Source organism: Pristiophorus japonicus, chromosome 1, assembly GCF_044704955.1.
Source record: "Pristiophorus japonicus isolate sPriJap1 chromosome 1, sPriJap1.hap1, whole genome shotgun sequence".
In the NCBI taxonomy this organism is placed as follows: Eukaryota; Metazoa; Chordata; class Chondrichthyes; family Pristiophoridae; genus Pristiophorus; species Pristiophorus japonicus.
Window position 1 is genome coordinate 91,210,661 of NC_091977.1, and position 11,596 is coordinate 91,222,256.

An 11,596-nucleotide genomic window follows, 5' to 3' on the forward strand; every position below is an offset into this window, starting at 1 on the left:
GCAAAGACAGCATTGCTGTGGCTGTCAAGATGACCATGGCTCTCGACTGTTATGTGTCTGTCTCCTTCCACACTGCTGCTGAAGATATAAGCAACATCTTGCAGTTGGCAGTAACTGCTGGATAAGGGAGGTCACAGAGACACAGCTTCATCTCATTCCCTCTTGCCAGAGACAAGCAAGCAGAGTGGGCATGAGGGTTTTCATGGATTGCAGGCTTCCCCATGGTTCAGGGTTCCATTGACTGCAGGTACATTGCCTTGCGTGTGCCCCATGTGAACTCAACCATTTTCATGAACCAAATGGAATTCCACTTGCTCAATGTTCAGCAGGCAGCTCATCATACAGGTGAATGCCCATTATCCTGACAGCAGTCACAATTCCTTCATTCTTCAGCAGTCCTTTGTGCCACCTGCATATGAGCCAGCACCGCAAGTCAATGGCTGGCTACTGGACGACAAGAGTTATCCACTCATGACATGGCTCTTGACTCCGGTCCATACCCACACACATGTGCGCAGCAGGCCTACAATGAGAACCATGCTCCCATAAGGAACATTTTAGAACACATCATTGGCATCCTCAAGTAGCATTTCGGCAGCCTGGACCACTCTGGAGGAGCCCTGGAGTACTTAGCTGAGCAGGTATCAAGTTTTGTGATAGTATGTGGCAGGCTGCACAACCTGTCCATTATGAGGGAACAGGCCTTGCTAACACCTATCAGGTGAGAAGCTGAGGAGTGGAAGCACGAGGAAGAGGAGAGGAGGATGAAGTGACAGAAGTGGAGGAACATGAAGAGGAAGGGAAGCTACAACATAGACAGCCTTTCTGCTCAGGCTGTACATGATTAAATAATTCATGAGCAATACAATTAACCTCAACCACAACTCCCCAGTCACCAACAGTCCCAGACTCTTTACCTTTCCTCTATCACTGACCATCACTGGGAGCACTGACACCAGGACTGGGATAAGAGGGAGCTGTTCCGTTGGGACGGGCTTCACTTAAACCAGGTTGGGACCAGTGTCCTGGCGAATCGAATAACTAGGGCTGTAGATAGCGCTTTAAACTAAATATTGGATGGAGGTATCAGGTGAGCAGAAATTTAAAAAGTCAAAAAGAAAGGAAAAGGCAGGGTAATGATAGGGGTAATGATAACCAGAGTGTAACAGGAAGGGACAGAACATATACACATAAGAGTGCATCAGAAAGTGGGGTCAGAGTAGGAAGAAATGGTAAAAAGACAAAATTAAAAGTTCTTTATTTGTATGCACGCAGCAGTCATAAGAAGATAGATGAGTTGATGGCACAAATAGAAATAAATGTGTATGATCTGATAGCCATTACAGAGACGTGGTTGCAGGGTGACCAAGGCTGGGAACTGAATATTCAGGGGTATTTGCCATTTTGGAAGGATAGGCAGAAAGGAACAGGAGGTGGGCTAACTCTTAATTAAGAATGAGAGCAGTGCAGTAGTGAGAAATGATATTGGCTCAGAAGATCAAAATGTAGAATCAGTTTGGGTGGAGGTAAGAAATAATAAGGGAAAGACGCCACTGGTGGGAGAATTCTATAGGTCCCCTAAGAGTAGCTACACTGTAGGACAGAGTATAAATCAAGAAATAATGGAGGCTTGTAAGAAAGGTAAGACAATAATCGTGGGTGATTTTAATCTTCATATTGATTGGACAAATCAAATTGGCAAAGGTAGCCTTGAGGAAGATTTCATCGAGTGTATTCGGGATGGTTTCCTAGAACAATATGTTGTGGAACCAACCAGCGAGCAGACTATTTTAGATCTGGTAATGTGTAATGAGACTGGATTAATGAATGATCTTATAGTAAAGGATCCTCTTGAGAAGAGTGATCATAATATGGTAGAATTTCAAATTCAGATTGAGGGTGAGAAAGCTAGGTCTCAAACTAGTGTCCTGAACTTAAATAAAGGCAATTACAAAGGTATGAATGCAAAGTTGGCTAAAGTGGACTGGGAAAATAGATTAAAGGGTAAGATGGTAGATGAGTAGTGGCAAACAATTAAGGAGTTATTTCATAACTCTCAGCAAAGATATATTCCAGTGAGAAAGAAAGATTCTAAGAGAAGGATGAACCACCCATGGCTAACTAAGGAGGTAAAGGATGGTATCAAATAGAAAACAAAGGCATACAATGTTGCGAAGAATAATGGAAGGTCAGAGCATTGGGAAATTTTTAGAAACCAGCAAAGGATGACTAAAAAAATATAAAGAGAATGAAGATAGCTTATGAGAATAAACTAGCAAGAAATATAAAAACAGATAGTAAAAGCTTCTACAGGTATATGAAAAGGAAGAGAGTAGCTAAAGTAAACATTGGTCCCTTAGAGGATGAGACTGGGGAGTTAATAATAAGAAACAGGGAAATGGTAGAGACTTTGAACAAATATTTTGTAGCGGACTTCATGGTAGAAGACATTAAAAGCATCCCAATAATTGATAATCAAGGGGCGATTGGGAGGGGGGAACTTAAAACAATCACTATCACTAGACAAAAAGTACAAGGGAAACTATTGGGACTAAAGGTGGACAAGTCCCCTTGACCTGATGGCATGCATCTTAGGGTCGTAAAAGAACAGGCTGCAGAGGTAGTGGATGCATTGCTTATAATCCACCAAAATTCCCTGGATTCTGGAGAGGTCCCCATGGATTGGAAAACCGCAAATGTAATGCCCCTATTGAAGAAGGGAGTGAGACAGAAAGCAGGAAACTATAGACCAGTTAGCCTAACATCTGTCATTGGGAAAATGCTGAAGTCCATTATTAAGGAAGTAGTAGCAGGACATTTCGAAAATCATAATGCAGTCAAGCTGAGTCAACATGGATTTATGAAAGGGAAATCATGTTTGACAAATTTACTGGAGTTCTTTGAGGATGTAACGAGCAGGGTGGATAAAGGGGAAACAGTAAATATCATAAGTTTGGATTTCCAGAAAGCATTCGATAAGCTGCCACATAAAAGATTACTGCACAAGGTAAGAGCTCACGGGATTGGGGGTAATATATTAGCATGGATAGAGGATTAGCTAACTAACAGAAAACAGAGAGTGGGGATAAATGGGTCATTTTCAGGTTGGCAAACTGTAACCAGTGGGGTGCCACAGGGATCACTGCTGGGGCCTCAACTATTTGCAATCTATATTAATGACTTAAATGAAGAAACCGAGTGTAATGTAGCCAAATTTGCTGATGATACAAAGATAGGTGAGAATGCAAGTTGTGAGGAGGGTGCAATGAATCTGCAAAGGGATATAGATAGGCTAAGTGGGTAGGCAAACATTTGACAGATGGAGTATAATGTGGGAAATTATGAGGCTATCTGCGTGGTAGGAAAAATAAAAAAGCACATTATTATTTAAATTGACAGAGATTACAATATGCTGAGGTACAGAGAGATCTGGGGGTCCTTGTACATGAAACACAAAAAGTTAGCGTACAGGTACAGCAAGTAATTAGGTAATCAAATGGAATGTTGGCCTTTATTGCAAGGAGAATGGATTTTAAAAGTAAGGAAGTCTTGCTACAACTGTACAGGGCATTGGCAAGACCACAGCTGGAGTACTGCGTAGTTTTGGTCTAACTTAAGGAGGGATTGGAGATAGTTCAGAGAAGGTTCACGAGGTTGATTCCTGAGATGAAGAGCTTGTCTGATGAAGAAAGATTGGGCACGTTGGGCTGAGACTCATTGGAGTTTAGAAGAATGAGAGGTGATCTTATTGCAACGTATAAGATTCTGAGGGGGCTTGACAGTGTAGATACAGAGAGAATGTTTCCCCTCGTGGGGGAATCTAGAACTAGGGAGCATAGTTTCAGAATAAGGGGTCACCCATTTAAAACAGAAATGAGGAAGAAAATAGAGAGTGGGGATAAATGGGTCATTTTCAGGTTGGCAAACTGTAACTAGTAGAGTGCCACAGGGATCACTGCTGGGGCCTCAACTATTTACAATCTATATTAATGACTTAAATGAAGAAACCGAGTGTAATGTAGCCAAATTTGCTGATGATACAAAGATAGGTGGGAATGCAAGTTGTGAGGATAGTCTCTCAGATGGTCGTGAATCTTTGGAATTCTCTACCCTAGAGAGTTGTGGAGGCTGGGTCATTGAATATATTTAAAGTGGAGATAGACTGATTTTTGAACGATAAGGGAGTCAAGGGTTATGAGGAGCGAGCAGGGAAGTGGAGTTGAGGCCAAGATCAGATCAGCCACAATCTTATTAAATGGCGCAGCAGGCTCGAGGGGCCAAATGGCCTACTCCTGCTCCTATTTCTTATGTTCTTATGTTTTTCTGTTCTTATGTTCTATCACATCGTCCTGTTTCAGACAACACAAAAATAAAACACACCAAAAGATGCACATTCTAATCAAATTTTATAAATTCAATTACAACCTAAGGCATATAAAAATAAATGAATCCCCTTGTGCATTACCTTAGTGCCTGTCTTCTGTGTGCCTTTGTCTCTCCTAGTACTCCTAAGAGGTGTTTCTCCAGTGGCTGCAGCATGGGTGGTGGAAGGCTGCAGACCTTTAATTGAGGAAACTGCAGTTTACCTTGGAGGGCGACCAAAAGCAGCTCTGTGGCTGCACCATCTCAGCCTGGGCTGCAGCAGTCTGGATGGGCTGGCTGACAGCAACAACAAGTGTCCTGGCAGAGTGGTAGAGATGGCTGCTCAAATGCTGTCATCCTGAGAGAGGAAAGCAGGTTTGTGTGTCATCGAACCACTGCCACTCTCAGGGTGGGACCTCCACAATTCTACTGATCTGTTGGAGAACAGTTTGATGGACGACTGTGATGTCCTGGAAGCCCCTTTGAATACTGGTATCCAGAGCCATGATGGCAGCAGTCTGAGCTTGCATGGCAGCACTCAGGCGTTGGGTGGATGCTGCTTATGCTTCATTGGAAGCTGAGTCATCAGCCATCAGATGCTACATCATGGCTCATTCCACAGGTGTGCGAATGTTGGACAAGATGGTCTCCAAGGTCTGCGCAAAGCCTTGTGCCAAGTTGGTGCTGGCCTCCTCCATGCTCCTTGATAATGAGTTCAGGCTTGCTGTCAGGCTTTCCAATGCAGCAAGCATTTGGTTATGTACACCTATCAGTCTTTGTCTATAGCCGGGACCATCAAAATCATCATCTGAGTCCTCTGCAGCAGAACTAGTATGTGACCTTGCTCTCTGATGAGCTGGCATCTGCACTATCCTTTTCCCCTCATCGCCCCCTGCCCCCCCCCCCCCCCCCCCCGCCCCCAGGCTCCTGAGCACGTGTGCCCAGTGTCTCACCACATGCAGATCCCTCTTCTATCCTAGCCTCTAAAATATGCTCAGTGTCAGGGTCTATGCTGGTGACTGTGAGTGTAAGATCAAGTAATAATGTCACTTCATCTTCACTATCTTTTTATGACTGGAAAGATTCCAGTTTTTGTGTATCTGAAGTTAGAAAGGGACAAGGGTTATTTTTGTGTTGTCTGAAACAGGACAATGTGATAAAGGCAGAGGAGATTGCAATAAGTGCATGCTTGCACCATCTGCAGCTTGTATGTCAAGAGATTGTGGAATGAGGGAAAAGTGGGATGAGAGGAGGATGATGATGATTAGGACTCCCACTTAGATAAGCCTACAGCTTCCCTCTGTGCCTCTCTTGGCATCCTCAAAGGGTCCATCAAGGCCCTCATCGCTGCCCCCTTATGAACAGCAATCCCAAGTGCCCATCCTGCTCTCTCGCTGACCTTCCCGGCCAGTGCGCCAGTTGGGGGTTAATCTTGCTAATCTCTTCCCCGTCCAACGCACCCCTCCCAGTGCTGACCCTGTGGATCAGCTATCACTGTTTCTCTCCACATCTCCCTCCAGAATGTCCTGTTGCTTGTGAACATGGTTGTTGCCATCCATGAGCTTATTGTGGATGATTGTATCAATATCATGGTCTTAACGGAAGCCTGGCTGAGGGGTCATCACACCTTACCCCTAAATAAAGCTCCCTCGCTGGTTATACCTTCTGCCATTTGCCCTGCCCAGACCATCGCAGTGTCAGTGTGGCTGTTACTACCAAATCACATCTTGGTCTGTCCCCCTGCTCCTCTGGCACTTTCTCCCCATTTGAGCATTGTCATGTATCTCACACTACTGTACATAACTGTATCTTACCATGCTATACGTGACTGTAACCAGAGATGACCTGTAACCACAAGCTTACCTTACCACCAGGGGTGCACTTGCAGGAGACATTGGATACCTGTCGCAGACAGGTATATAAGGACAGGTCTCAGGCAAGTGCAGCATTCGAGAGCTGTGTAATAAAGGTGCAGGTCCTGAGTGACCTTGACTTCACTATGTGCCTCGTGTGAATCTGTACTGAGGGGACAGGACTTTACAGTGGCGACGAGTTACGGGATTACAGAATCGACAGAATGGTGAACAACGGCTCAGATGAAAAATACAATGCTGGAGATAATTGGGAGGACTTTATAGAAAGGCTCCAGCAAATCTTTGTAACCAAAGACTGGTTAGGCGATGACAAGGCAGACAAGAGAAGAGCCCATCTCTTGACCAGCTGTGGCTCGAAAACATACGCTTTAATGAAGGACCTGCTGGCACCCGAGAAACCAGCAAGCAAGTCGTTTGAAGAGTTGAGCACACTGGTAAGAGACCACCTGAAGCTGGCGAGCAGCCTACACATGGCCAGACACAGGTTCTACAACTACAGATGCTGTGTGGGCCAGAGCATACCCGACTTCGTGGTGTTGGCTAGCTTATGTGAGTTCTCTGATGAACTAAGGAGAGAAGTACTGAGATACTTTTTTTTGAAGGAATAGGCCACGTAGGCATATTCTGAAAGCTCATAGAAACCAAGAACTTGACCCTAGAGGCGGCAGCACTGGTTGCACAGACATTATTGGCAGGAGAAGAAGAAACGAGGTTGATCTACGCTGCGGGTACGACAACTAACGAAACATTGGAACAAAGGGATCACAGCATGAAACAAACTGCTACCCCCACACACATACAAAGGCAGGAGAGCAGGCCCTCAACAGCAGTCAGTGGGGCCAGAAGCCATCAAGGGCCACATGAATGGCTGTTCACACCTCATCAACCCACAATGCGAGCAATCAACTACAAACTGAGAGAAGCTCAAGAGAGATCAGCCAGACGCAGCTCATTCTTTGGAAACAATGGAAGCGGTCTCTGCTGGAGATGTGGGGGAAGGCACTCATCAAGGGGGTGTCAATTTCAGCATGCTGTTTGCAGAAACTGCGACTATACAGGGCATCTGGCCCGCATGTGCAGAAAAACAGCAGCTCGGCTGGTATACGAATCGGAAGGGTCGGAAAGCGGACCAGAAGACGGTGGGGACAGTACCCGGGACACTGATGTACAGTGGGTCAACACGATCAATGGCCACTGTTCCGACAACAAGATGCCTCTAATAATGATGAGGGTCCTACTCAACGGGATACCCGTCAACATGTAGCTGGATACGGGAGCAAGTCAATCTCTCATGTGCGCTCAACAATTTGAACAGCTATGGCCGCACAAAAGAGGCAGACCAAAACTCACAAGGGTTGACACCAAACTAAGGACCTATACCAAAGAAATCGTCCCAGTCCTCGGCAGCGCCATGCTATCCGTCACACACAAAGGGACAGTGAACCGACTTCCCCTGTGGATTGTCCCCGGAGATCTCCCAGCACTGCTGGGGAGAAGCTGGCTGGCAAAACTAAACTGGAAATGGGATGATGTTCATGCCATGTCGTCAGAGGAACGGACCTCCTGCTCAACAGTTCTAAGTCGATTTGAACATCTCTTTCAGCCAGGTGTGGGCACCTTCAAAGGGGCTAAAGTCAAAATCTACATCACACAGGATGCTGGACTGGTCCATCACAAGGCTTGAGCTGTGCCCTATGTGATGAGGGAAAAGATTGAACATGAACTGGACAGGCTTCTCTGGGAAGGCATTATCTTACCTGTGGAATTTAGCGACTGGGCAAGTCCCATCGTCCCAGTCATGAAGCCTGATGGATCCGTACAAATCTGTGGGGACTACAAATCTACCATAAACAGAGTCTCCCTACAGGACCAATACCCGCTGCCCAGAGCGGAGGACTTATTTGCCACGTTGGCTGGAGGAAAACTTTTCTCAAAACTAGATCTCACATCTGCGTACATGACGCAAGAATTGACCGAGGAGTCCAAGCTATTCACCACCATCAACACACATCGAGGCCTTTTCATGTACAATCGATGCCCATTTGGCATCAGGTCAGCAGCTGCCATATTCCATCGCAACATGGAGAGTCTGCTCAAGTCCATCCCAGGGACGGTTGTATTTCAAGACGACATACTTATCACTGGCAGGGACACCGACTCCCATCTCCGCAATTTGGAGGAAGTACTAAAGCGGTTGGATCGGGTAGGCCTAAGAGTTAAGAAATCCAAGTGCCTGTTTCTCGTGCCCGAGACTGAATTTTTGGGCAGAAGGATTGCCGCTGATGGAATCCGCCCAACAGTGTCCAAAACCGAAGCAATTCGCCTGGCACCCAGACCCCGGAATGTCTCAGAACTGCGCGCCTTTTTCGGGCTACTCAATGACTTTGGGAACTTTATGCAGAACTTAAGCACGCTGCTGGAGCCTCACCACATGCTACTCAGAAAGGGGTGCGATTGGTTTTAGGGGGACGCTCAGGAACTCGCCTTCAATAAGGCACGCAACCTTCTGTGTTCCAACAGTGTTTTGGCTTTCTTTGATCCAGGTAAAAAGGTAGTACTTACATGTGATGCGTCAGCGTACGGGGTCGGGTGTGTTTTACAACATGTCAATGGTGCGGGTAAATTACAACCCATAGCTTATGCCTCCAGGTCACTTTCGCAGGCGGAGCGCTGGTACGGAATGGTGGAGAAGGAGGCACTCGCGTGCGTGTACGGTGTCAAAAAGATGCACCAATACCTTCTCGGGGCCAAGTTCACGTTAGAAGCCGACCACAAGCCCCTCACGTCCCTACTATCCGAAAGCAAGGCAATAAACGCCAATGCCTCGGCGCGCATTCAACGGTGGGCACTCATGCTGGCGTCTTACGATTACACCATAAGGCACAGACCAGGCACAGACAACTGTGACGACGCGCTCAGCAGGCTACCCCTGGTGACCACAGAAGGGTCTGACGAACAGGACTGTGAGATAGTCATGGCAATCAATGGCTTTGAGTCCACAGGTTCGCCCATGATGGCTCGCCAAATCAGAGCCTGGACGACCAGCGACCCCACGTTATCCCTAGTAAAAAGATGTGTCCTAACCAGTGACTGGGCAGAGGCTCGCAATGCCTGCCCCGAGGAGATCAAACCTTTCCATAGGCACATGCATGAGCTGTCACTTCAAGCAGACTGCCTGATGTGGGGCAGCCGAGTAGTTATGCCTCTGCGAGGCAGAGAGGCATTTGTCCGGGAGCTCCACCGTGAGCATCCGGAGATCATTCTCATGAAGGCCATAGCCAGATCCCACGTCTGGTGGCCTGGCATTGACGCGGACTTGGAGTTCTGCGTCTGACGGTGCACCATTTGTGCCCAACTCAGCAATGCCCCCAGGGAAGCCCCCCTGAGCCCTTGGCCCTGGCCCATCAAACCGTGGTCGCGGGTGCACGTAGACTATGCGGGCCCATTCATGGGCAAAATGTTCCTTGTAGTTGTAGATGCATTTTCTAAGTGGATCGAATGCACCATTTTAAACTCGAGCACCACCTCCACCACTGTAGAGAGCCTTGGAACCATGTTGGCAACACATGGCATTCCTGACATATTGGTCAGTGATAATGGTCCATGCTTCACCAGCGCAGAATTCCAAGATTTTATAAGTTACCACGGCATAAATCACGTTAAGACGGCACCGTTCAAGCTGGCCTCCAACGGCCAGGCGGAGCGAGCAGTGCAGATCATTAAACAAGGCATGCTCAAAATTCAAGGTCCCACGCTGCAGGGCCACCTGTCGCGACTGCTGCTGACATCCAGATCTCGTCCGCATTCATTGACTGGAATTTCCCCCGCGCAACTATTAATGAAACGGACATTAAAGACAAGGCTCTCATTAATCCTCCCAGACATGCGTGAAATCTTTGAGGCAAAGTGCCGTAAGCTAACCGAGTACCATGACCGAAATTCGAGGGGGAGGTGGAATGAGATAGGGGACAAAGTGTTTGTGCTAAACTATGGCAGGGGTCCCAAATGGCTTTCAGGGATAGTAACAGGCAAGGAGGGAAACAGGCTACTGCTAGTACAAATGAACAATGGACAAACCTGCCGGAGGCATGTAGACCAAGTAAAAAGTAGATTTACCAACAACACTGCTGAACCAGAGGCAGACTACAATGTGGAACTCACACCACACCTGGTGGACAGACAGAGGGAACAACCTGAGGAAAGGGCAATCCCAACAGACAGCCCAGGCGAGACACCAACAATCACACTGAACGAAACAGACAGCCCAGGCGAGATACCAGCAATGACCCTGAAAGAAGAACAGGCACCAAGGCAAACAACTGAACCACAACTAAGACGCTCCATGCGAGAGCGTAGACCACCTGAGAGACTGAACCTATAAAGACAATAAGACCTTGGGGGAGGGTGATGTCATGTATCTCACACTACTGTACATAACTATATCTTACCATGCTATACATGACTGTAACCAGAAATGATCTGTAACCACAAGCTTACCTTACCACCAGGGGTGCACTTGCAGGAGACACTGGATACCTCTCCCAGACAGGTATATAAGGACAGGTCTCAGGCAAGTGTGGCATTCGAGAGCTGTGTAATAAAAGTGCAGGTCCTGAGTGACCTTGATTTCACTATGTGCCTCGTGTGGATCTGTACTGAGGGGACAGGACTTTACAAGCATCTCACCTTGTTCCACTTCTTTCACCTCTCATTTAAAATCCTCATTCTCTACTGCCCACCCGTGTACCATGAAAAATTTCTCACTGAGATATCTTCACTCCTTTCCTCCCTCAGCCTCTGCACAAGCGACTTCTCATCCTCAGTGATTTCAACCTCCATCTCAATTTATCATACTCTCTTTCCTCTGAGTTCACTACCCTCCTATCCTCTCTTAATGTCTCTCTACATGTAAACTCCCCAATCCATATGGACGGCCACCCCCTTAATCTTCCTATCTCATGTGTCAATCACAGATAAGGCCATCTCTGACCACTTCCTTGTATCGTTCTCCACCCACATCCCTCTTTGCACTCCCAACCCTACTTACTTTTATGTCCACCCCTGAAGAAAAATTCTCTCCCAATTCACTTTCAAAGTCCAGAGAGGGTGAAATTCGATAATGCTGAAAATTGTGCGCGGGCACCGCAATGCGAGATATGCCCGTGCCCATTCAAAAAGCACAGGCACCAAGTCATAAGAGGAGCACATAGCCTTGCGCGGAATGCACTGCTGACAGTCTGTGCGCTCTGCAGGGTCCGAAGTTCGCATGATTGGAGCGAGGCTAGCTTTACTTTTCCTGCAATCTCAAATCGTTTCCCACAAATGTATTTCATCTCATTTTCAGCCTACCTTAATTAATC